Below are 11,003 nucleotides of genomic sequence, written 5' to 3'. Positions count from 1 at the left end.
TCACTCCCACTTTACTCTGGGGTTACTCCTCCTTTACTCCGAGGTTACTCCCCCTTTACTCCGGGGTTACTCTGCACTATGGGGTGACCCCATCTAAGGTTACTCCACCTTTACTCCGAGGTCACTCAACTGTTACTCTGGGGTTACTCCCCATTTACTCTGGGGTTACTCCCCCTTTACTCCGATGTCACTCTCCCTTTACTCTGGGTTCACTCACACACTGGATTAACCCCCCCTTACTCTTAGGTTACTCCCCCTTTACTCCGAAGTCACTCCCACTTTGGGGTTACTCAACTGTTACTCCAGCGTTACTCCCCATTAACTCGGGGGTTGCTCTACACTATGGGGCGACTCCCCCTTTACTCTGGGGTCACTCACACTCTGGATTACCCCCCTTTACTGTTAGGTTACTCCCCCTTTACTCCGAGGTCACTCCCACTTTACTCTGGGGTCACTCACACTCTGGATTAACCCCCCCTTTACTCTTAGGTTGATCCCCTTTACTTCAGAGCTACTCCCCATTTACTCCGAGCTCACTCCCACTTTACTCCAGGGTTACTCAACTCTTACTCCAGGGTTACTCCCCCTTTACTCTGGGGTTGTTCTACGCTATGGGGCGACCCCCATTTACTCTGAGGTTACTCCCCCTTTACTCCAGGGTCACTCCCCATTTACTCCGGGGTTACTCACACTATGGGGCGCCTCCCCCTTTACTCTTAGGTTACTCCCCCTTTACTCCAAGGCCACTCAGTCGTTACTCCAGGGTTACTCCTCATTTACTCCAGGGTTACTCCACGCTATGGGGCAACCCCCATCTACTCTGGGGTTACTCCCCATTTACTCCGAGGTTACTCCCCCTTTACTCTGGGGTTACTCCATGCTATGGGGCGACCCCCATCTACTCTTAGGCTACTCCCCCTTTACTCCGGCATCACTCAACTGTTACTCCAGGGTTACTCCCGCTTTACTCTGGGGTTACTCCACGCTATGGGGCGACCCCCATCTACTCCGGGGTTACTCCCCATTTACTCCGAGGTTACTCCCCCTTTACTCTGGGGTTACTCCACGCTATGGGGCGACCCCCATCTACTCTTAGGCTACTCCCCCTTTACTCCGAGCTCACTCAACTGTTACTCCAGGGTTACTCCCGCTTTACTCTGGGGTTACTCCACGCTATGGGGCGACCCCCATCTACTCCGGGGTTACTCCCCCTTTACTCCGAGGTTCCTCCACGTTATGGGGCGACCCCCATTTACTCTTAGGTTACTCCCCCTTTACTCCGGCATCACTCAACCGTTACTCCGGGGTTACTCCACGCTATGGGGCGACCCCCATTTACTCCAGGGTTACTCCCCCTTTACTCCAGGGTTACTCCCCCTTTACCCCGGGTTACGCTATGGGGTGACCCCCATTACTCCGAGGTTCCTCCCCCATTACTCCGGGGTTCCTCCCCCTCCCCCATAGCTCAGGATGGGCCCCTCCCCCCCCGCGGGCCCCCATAGGTCCCGTGTACATATGTAAATAAGGGGGCGGGGTTTTCTATGCAGCGCGTGCTCAGCCCCGCCCCCTATGGGGCCCATAGGGTGGGTGGGCCCTATAGGGGGGCGGGGTCATATGGATTCCATACGTGTCCCCCCCCCACCCCCGCGGAAATGACGTCATGGGGGGCGGGGCCGCGGCGCTCGGGCTGTTTGCGACCATTAAAGCCTCCGAGGGACCCAGGCGTCCGGGTGACCTCGTGTGACCCCCGGGGAGGGGGTGGGCGGGGCTTCCTGCGCCGGGCTCTGATTGGTCGAGGGAGCTGAGACGCGAGGGGCGGGGCCACAGGTCCCGGAGGCTCCGCCCCTTTCACCCCATTGGTCCCGCCCCAAATCCCCCCCCCATTTTTAACCATTTTGGCCCAAATTTGCCCCAAAACTGAGACGCGCCATAAAAATCCTCAGTCTGTGCTTTTAAGAGACAAAGTGACCCCCAAGTGTGGGGCGGATATGGGGCGGATATAGGGCAGTTGTGGGGTGGATATGGGGCAGATGTTGGGGGGGATATGGGGCAGTTATGGGGCGGATATGGGGCAGATGTGGGGCGGATATGGGGCAGTTATGGGGCCGGATTTGTGGTCGGTTGTGGGGCTAAGGGGGCGGTTATGGGGCAGTCGTGGGTCTGGTTGTGGGGCCACTTGTGGGGCTGGTTATGGGGCAGTTGTGGGTCCACATAGGGGGCCAATTGTGGGGTAGTTGGGTGGGTGTGGGGCCAATTGTGGGGCAGTTGTGGGGTTGGTTATGGGGCAGATGTGGGGCTACTCGTGGGGCACTTGTGGGTCCACATAGGGGGCGGTTGTGGGGCTGGTTATGGGGCAGTTGTGGGGCCACTTGTGGGGCTGGTTGTGGGACTAAGGGGGCCGGTTTTAGGCCACTTGTGGGGCGGTTTGGGGGCAGTTGTGGGGTGGTTATGGGGCAGCTATGGGGCAGCTGTGGGGCTCAGGGGTGCGGAGGCGCCGTCCAGCAGCTCGCGGGCGAAGGCCTGCTCCAGCTGGGGGAGGGGCACGCTGACCCACACATTGACCCACACATTGACCCACATCCCATCCTGACCCACACATTGACCCACAGCCCCATCCTGACCCATTGACCCACACATTGACCCACAGCTCCCATCCTGACCCACACATTGACCCACACATTGACCCACATCTCCATCCTGACCCATTGACCCACACACTGACCCACATCCCCCATCCCAACCCACACATTGACCCACACATCATTGACCCACACGTTGACCCACATCCCCATCTCGACCCACTGACCCACACATTGACCCACACATTGACCCACATCCCCATATCCCCATCCTGACCCACACATTGACCCACACATTGACCCACACATTGACCCACATACCCCTCCCAACCCACACATTGACCCACACATTGACCCACATCCCTCATCCTGACCCACACATTGACCCACAGACCCGTCCTGACCCACACATTGACCCACATACCCATCCCGACCCACACATTGACCCACAGACCCATCCCGACCCACACATTGACCCACAGCTCCCATCCTGACCCACACATTGACCCACACATTGACCCACAGCCCCATCCCGACCCACACATTGACCCACATCCCCATCCCGACCCATTGACCCACACATTGACCCACACATTGACCCACAGCCCCATCCTGACCCACACATTGACCCACATCCCCATCCCGACACATTGACCCACACATTGACCCACATCCCTATATCCCCATCCTGACCCACACATTGACCCACACATTGACCCACAGCCCCATCCTGACCCATTGACCCACACATTGACCCACAGCTCCCATCCTGACCCACACATTGACCCACACATTGACCCACATCCTCATCCTGACCCACACATTGACCCACATACCCATCCCAACCCATTGACCCACACATTGACCCACATACCCATCCCAACCCATTGACCCACACATTGACCCACACATTGACCCACATCCCCATCCTGACCCACACATTGACCCACAGCCCCCCATCCCAACCCACACATTGACCCACATCCCCCCTTGTGACCCACACATTGACCCACACACTGACCCACATCCTCATCTCGACCCACACATTGACCCACATCCCCATCCTGACCCACACATTGACCCACATCCCCATCCTGACCCACACACTGACCCACATCCCCATCCAAACCCATTGACCCACACACTGACCCACACATTGACCCACATCCCCATCCTGACCCATTGACCCACACATTGACCCACATCCCCATCCTGACCCACACATTGACCCACACACTGACCCACATCCCCATCCTGACCCACACATTGACCCACACACTGACCCACATCCCCATCCTGACCCACACATTGACCCACAGCCCCATTCCGACCCATTGACCCACACATTGACCCACACATTGACCCACATCCCCATCCTGACCCACACACTGATCCAAACATTGACCCACATCCCCATCCTGACCCACACATTGACCCACACACTGACCCACATCCCCATCCAAACCCATTGACCCACACATTGACCCACAGCCCCATCCTGACCCACACATTGACCCACATACCCATGCCAACCCATTGACCCACACACCCATCCTGACCCACTGACCCACACACTGACCCACATCCCCCATCCCAACCCACACATTGACCCACACATCATTGACCCACACATTGACCCACATCCCCATCTCGACCCACTGACCCACACATTGACCCACACATTGACCCACATCCCCATATCCCCATCCTGACCCACACATTGACCCACAGACCCATCCTGACCCACACATTGACCCACACATTGACCCACATCCCTATATCCCCATCCTGACCCACACATTGACCCACATCCCCATCCTGACCCATTGACCCACACATTGACCCACACATTGACCCACATCCCTATATCCCCATCCTGACCCACACATTGACCCACATCCCCATCCCAACCCGTTGAGCCACACATTGACCCACACACTGACCCACAGCCCCCATCCTGACCCACACATTGACCCACACATTGACCCACATCCCCATCCTGACCCACACATTGACCCACACATTGACCCACATCCCTATATCCCCATCCTGACCCACACATTGACCCACAGCCCCATCCCGACCCATTGACCCACACATTGACCCACACACTGACCCACATCCCTATATCCCCATCCTGACCCACACATTGACCCACAGCCCCATCCTGACCCATTGACCCACACACTGACCCACATCCCCATCCTGACCCACACATTGACCCACACATTGACCCACATCTCCATCCTGACCCATTGACCCACACACTGACCCACATCCCCCATCCCAACCCACACATTGACCCACACATCATTGACCCACACGTTGACCCACATCCCCATCTCGACCCACTGACCCACACATTGACCCACACATTGACCCACATCCCCATATCCCCATCCTGACCCACAAATTGACCCACACATTGACCCACATCCCTATGCTGACCCACACATTGACCCACAGCCCCATCCTGACCCATTGACCCACACATTGACCCACACATTGACCCACAGACCCATCCTGACCCACACATTGACCCACAGCCCCATCCAAACCCATTGACCCACACATTGACCCACAGCCCCATCCAAACCCATTGACCCACACATTGACCCACAGCTCCCATCCTGACCCACACATTGACCCACACATTGACCCACATCCCCATATCCCCATCCTGACCCACACATTGACCCACAGACCCATCCTGACCCACACACTGACCCACATCCCCATCCTGACCCACACATTGACCCACACATTGACCCACATCCCTATATCCCCATCCTGACCCACACATTGACCCACATCCCCATCCTGACCCATTGACCCACACATTGACCCACACATTGACCCACATCCCTATATCCCCATCCTGACCCACACATTGACCCACACATTGACCCACATCCCTATATCCCCATCCTGACCCACACACTGACCCACATCCCCCCTATTTTGCCCCATATCGCCCCACATTCTGCCCCACATGCTGCCCCCCCCAACCTGCCCAATCCTGCCCCATATTCCCCCACATCCTGCCCCACACCCCCACACACATCCTGCCCCACATCCTGCCCCACATCCCCCCATTTTGCCTCATATGCCCCCCACATCCGCCCCACATCCTGCCCTCCCCAACCTGCCCAATCCTGCCCCATATCCCCCACATTCTGCCCCACACATCCTACCCCATATCCCCCCCAACACCTCCCCGTCCCGCCCTACATGTCCCCCTTTTTGCCCCACATCCTGCCCCACACATCCTGCCCCACATCCCCCCCATTTTGCCCCACACCCCCCCCCATCCTGCCCCACACATCCTGCCCCCCACCCCCCCCATTTGGCCCCATATCCACCCATCCCACCCCACATCCCGCCCCACATCCTGCCCCATATCCTGCCCCACATCCCCCCCTCACCTGCAGCACCAGGGGTCGGTTGTGGGGCCCATCGTGGGGTCCCAGCTCCTGCCCCACGGCCAAGGTCACGTGATGCTGGGGGCGGGGCCCCCGGCCGGCGCGGTGCTGCCCCACGGCTGCGGGACATGGGGCGCGTGTGGGGCGGGGGATATGGGGCAGGATGGGGAGCTATGGGGTGCGATGGGGATCTATGGGGTGTCTATGGGGGATCTATGGGGTGGGATGGGGATCTATGGGGCAGGGATGGGGAGCTATGGGGCAGGATGGGGATCTATGGGGTGTCTATGGGGGATCTATGGGGTGGGATGGGGATCTATGGGGTGTCTATGGGGGATCTATGGGGTGGGATGGGGATCTATGGGGTGGGGATTGGGGATCTATGGGGTGTCTATGGGGGATCTATGGGGTGGGATGGGGATCTATGGGGTGTCCAGGGGGGGTCTATGGGGTGGGATGGGGATCTATGGGGTGGGGATTGGGGATCTATGGGGTGTCTATGGGGGATCTATGGGGTGGGATGGGGATCTATGGGGTGGGGATTGGGGATCTATGGGGTGTCCAGGGGGGGTCTATGGGGTGGGATGGGGATCTATGGGGCAGAGATAGGGATCTATGGGGTGGGATGCGGATCTATGGGGTGTCCAGGGGGGATCTATGGGGTGGGATGGGGATCTATGGGGTGGGATGGGGATCTATGGGGTGTCTATGGGGGATCTATGGGGCAGGGATGGGGATCTATGGGGTGGGATGGGGATCTATGGGGTGGGATGGGGATCTATGGGGTGTCTATGGGGGATCTATGGGGCAGGGATGGGGATCTATGGGGTGTCCAGGGGGGGGTCTATGGGGCAGGGATGGGGATCTATGGGGTGTCTATGGGGGATCTATGGGGTGGGATGGGGATCTATGGGGTGTCCATGGCGGATCTATGGGGCAGGATGGGGATCTATGGGGTGGGGATGGGGGAATTTATGGGGTGGGATGAGGATCTATGGGGCAGGGATGGGGATCTATGGGGTGTCTATGGGGGATCTATGGGGTGGGATGGGGATCTATGGGGCAGAGATAGGGATCTATGGGGTGGGATGGGGATCTATGGGGTGTCCAGGGGGGATCTATGGGGTGGGATGGGGATCTATGGGGCAGGGATGGGGATCTACGGGGTGTCCAGGGGGGTCTATGGGGTGGGGTGGGGATCTATGAGGTGGGGATTGGGGATCTATGGGGTGTCTATGGGGGATCTATGGGGTGGGATGGGGATCTATGGGGCAGAGATAGGGATCTATGGGGTGGGATGGGGATCTATGGGGTGTCTATGGGGGATCTATGGGGTGGGATGGGGATCTATGGGGTGTCTATGGGGGATCTATGGGGCAGAGATAGGGATCTATGGGGCAGGATGGGGATCTATGGGGCAGGGATGGGAAATCTATGGGGTGTCTATGGGGGATCTATGGGGTGGGATGGGGATCTATGGGGCAGAGATGGGGATCTATGGGGTGTCCATGGGGGATCTATGGGGTGGGATGGGGATCTATGGGGCAGGAATGAGGATCTATGGGGTGGGGATGGGGGAATTTATGGGGTGGAATGAGGATCTATGGGGCAGGGTGGGGATCTATGGGGTGGGGTAGGGGACGGGGAAGATCTATGGGGCAGGGTGGGGAAATCTATAAGGCAGTGGGATCTATGGGGCAGGGATGGGAATCTATGGGGCAGACATAGGGATCTATGGGGTGGGATGGGGATCTATGGGGTGTCCATGGGGGATCTATGGGGTGGGATGGGGATCTATGGGGTGGGATGGGGATCTATGGGGCAGGATGGGCATCTATGGGGTCTCCATGGGGGAAATCTATGGGGTGGGATGGGGATCTGTGGGGCAGGATGGGGATCTATGGGGTGTCCATGGGGGATCTATGGGGTGGGATGGGGATCTATGGGGCAGGAATGAGGATCTATGGGGTGTCCATGGGGGATCTATGGGGTGGGATGGGGATCTATGGGGCAGGAATGAGGATCTATGGGGTGGGGATGGGGGAATTTATGGGGTGGAATGAGGATCTATGGGGCAGGGTGGGGATCTATGGGGTGGGGATGGGGATCTATGGGGTGGGGTAGGGGACGGGGAAGATCTATGGGGCAGGGTGGGGAAATCTATAAGGCAGTGGGATCTATGGGGCAGGGATGGGAATCTATGGGGCAGACATAGGGATCTATGGGGTGGGATGGGGATCTATGGGGTCTCCATGGGGGATCTATGGGGTGGGATGGGGATCTATGGGGCAGGATGGGGATCTATGGGGTGTCCATGGGGGATCTATGGGGTGGGATGGGGATCTATGGGGCAGGGTGGGGATCTATGGGGTGTCCATGGGGGAATCTATGGGGTGGGATGGGGATCTATGGGGCAGGGATGAGGATCTATGGGGTGGGATGGGGGAATCTATGGGGTGGGGGGTGATGATCAGTGGGGCAGGGATGGCGATTTATGGGGCAGAGTGGGGGAATCTATGGGGTGGGGTGGGGGATCTATAGGGCAGGGTAGGGATCTGTGGGGTGGGGATGTGGGAGCTATGGGGCGGGGATGGAGATCTATGGGGTAGGATGGGGATCTATGGGGTGGGGGATCTATGGGGCAGAGATAAGTATGGGGTGGGGATGGGGGATCTATGGGGCAGGGTAGGGATCTATAGGGCAGGGGAACTATGGGGCAGGGATGGGGGATCTATGGGGTGGGGGAATCTATGGGGCAGGCATAGGGATCTATGGGGCAGTGGGATCTATGGGGGAGGGATGCGGATCTATGGGGTGGGGATGTGGAATCTATGGGGCACAGGGAAGGATCTATGGGGTGGGGATCTATGGGGCAGGATGGAGGAATCTATGGGGTGGGATGGGGATCTATGGGGTGGGGTGGGGGGCAGGGGGAGGATCTATGGGGCAGGGATGGGGAATCTATGGGACAAGGTGGGGATCTATGGGGCATGATGGAGGATCTATGGGGTACAGTGAGGGATCTATGGGGCGGGGATGGGGGATCTATGGGGCAGAGATGGGGATCTATGGGGCAGGGTGGAGAAATCTATGGGGCAGCGGGATCTATGGGGCAGGATGGGAATCTATGGGGTGGGGGAATCTATGGGGTGGGGAATCTATGGGGTGGGGGATCTATGGGGCGGGGAGACATGGGGCAGGGATGGGGGAGCTATGGGGCAAGGTGAGGGATCTATGGGGTGGGATGGCGGATCTATGGGGCAGGGATGGGGATCTATGGGGCACAGTGAGGGATCTATGGGGTTGGGATGGGGAATCTATGGGGTGGGGAGGGGGTCACTCTGGAGCAGTTATGGGTCACTATGGGGCATCTATGGGGTGTCTACGGAATCCTTATGGGGTGTCTATGGGTCACTATGGGTTACTTATGGGTCACTATGGGGTGTCTGTGGGTCACTATGGGGTGTCCATGGGATGTTTATGGGACACTTATGGGTCACTAATAGGGTGGTTATGGGTCACTATGGGGTGCCTATGGATCACTATGGGGTGGTTATGGGTCACTATGGGGTGGTTATGGGTCACTATGGGATGGCTATGGGTCACTATGGGGTGGTTATGGGTCACTATGGGGTGCCTATGGATCACTATGGGGTGGTTATGGGTCACTATGGGGTGGTTATGGGTCACTATGGGATGGCTATGGGTCACTATAGGGTGTCTATGGGTCACTTATGGGTCACTATGGGGTGTCTGTGCATCACTTATGGGTCACTATGGGGTGTCTATGGGATGTTTATGGGACACTTATGGGTCACTTATGGGGTGGTTATGGGTCACTTATGGGTCACTCTGGGGTGCCTATGGGTCACTTATGGGTCACTATGGGGTGACTATTGGTCACTATGGGGTGTCTAAGGGTCACTATGGGATCAGTTATGGGTCGCTATGGGGTGTCTGTGGGTCACTTATGGGTCGCTAAGGGGTGTCTAAGGGTCCCTATGGGTCACTTATGGGTCGCTATGGGGTGTCTGTGGGTCACTATGGGTCACTTATGGGTCACTATGGGGTGTCTAAGGGTCACTCTGTGGTGTCTATGGGTCACTATGGGGTGTCTATGGGTCACTTATGGGTCACTCTGTGGTGTCTATGGGTCACTCTGGGGTGTCTATGGGTCACTATGGGGTGTCTATGGGTCACTTATGGGTCACTCTGTGGTGTCTATGGGTCACTATGGGGTGTCTATGGGTCACACTGGGTCACTATGGGGTGGTTATAGGGTGTCTAAGGATCACTTATGGGTCACTATGGGTCACTTACAGGTGACTATGGGTCACTATGGGGTCAGTTATGGGTCGCTATGGGGTGTCTGTGGGTCACTATGGGGTGTCTATGGGTCACTTATGGGTCGCTAAGGGGTGTCTAAGGGTCTCTATGGGTCACTTATGGGTCGCTATGGGGTGTCTAAGGGTCTCTATGGGTCACTTATGGGTCGCTATGGGGTGTCTAAGGGTCTCTATGGGTCACTTATGGGTCGCTATGGGGTGCCTATGGGTCACTTATGGATCACTATGGGGTGTCTAAGGGTCTCTATGGGTCACTTATGGGTCGCTATGGGGTGCCTATGGGTCACTTATGGGTCGCTATGGGGTGTCTAAGGGTCTCTATGGGGTGTCTATGGGTCTCTATGGGTCACTTATGGGTCTCTATGGGTGTCTATGGGTCACTATGGGTCACTTATGGGTCTCTATGGGTCTCTATGGGTCGCTATGGGTCACTTATGGGTCTCTATGGGTCGCTATGGGTCACTTATGGGTCTCTATGGGTCGCTATGGGTCACTCACCCTCCCGGAACTTCTGTGCATCGAACGCCAGCACCAACTGCGCCCCCTGCAGGGCCCCCCCGGCCCCGTGCGCCCCCCACCAGTGCAGCCCCACAGCCCCCTGCCCCACACCCTGCCCCACACCCCCCTGCCCCACAGCCCCCTGCCCCACCCCCTGC

At 57.7% G+C, this 11,003-nt stretch overlaps 1 long non-coding RNA gene across 1 annotated transcript; it reads right to left on the bottom strand.

The window, feature by feature from the left end:
- Window positions 1-1,932: 1,932 nt before the first annotated feature.
- LOC136114269 (uncharacterized) lies at window positions 1,933-10,970 on the bottom strand. Its single transcript, XR_010653076.2, has 3 exons — window positions 10,846-10,970; window positions 6,005-6,120; window positions 1,933-2,529 (listed from the first exon to the last, which is right to left on the bottom strand). It is a non-coding gene; the product is annotated as an uncharacterized lncRNA (long non-coding RNA).
- Between the last annotated feature and the right edge of the window lie 33 nt (window positions 10,971-11,003).

The sequence above is a fragment of the Patagioenas fasciata genome, chromosome 36 (assembly GCF_037038585.1).
Source record: "Patagioenas fasciata isolate bPatFas1 chromosome 36, bPatFas1.hap1, whole genome shotgun sequence".
In the NCBI taxonomy this organism is placed as follows: Eukaryota; Metazoa; Chordata; class Aves; order Columbiformes; family Columbidae; genus Patagioenas; species Patagioenas fasciata.
Note: the sequence above shows the minus strand (reverse complement) of the source record. Positions and strands in the feature narration are given on the sequence as shown.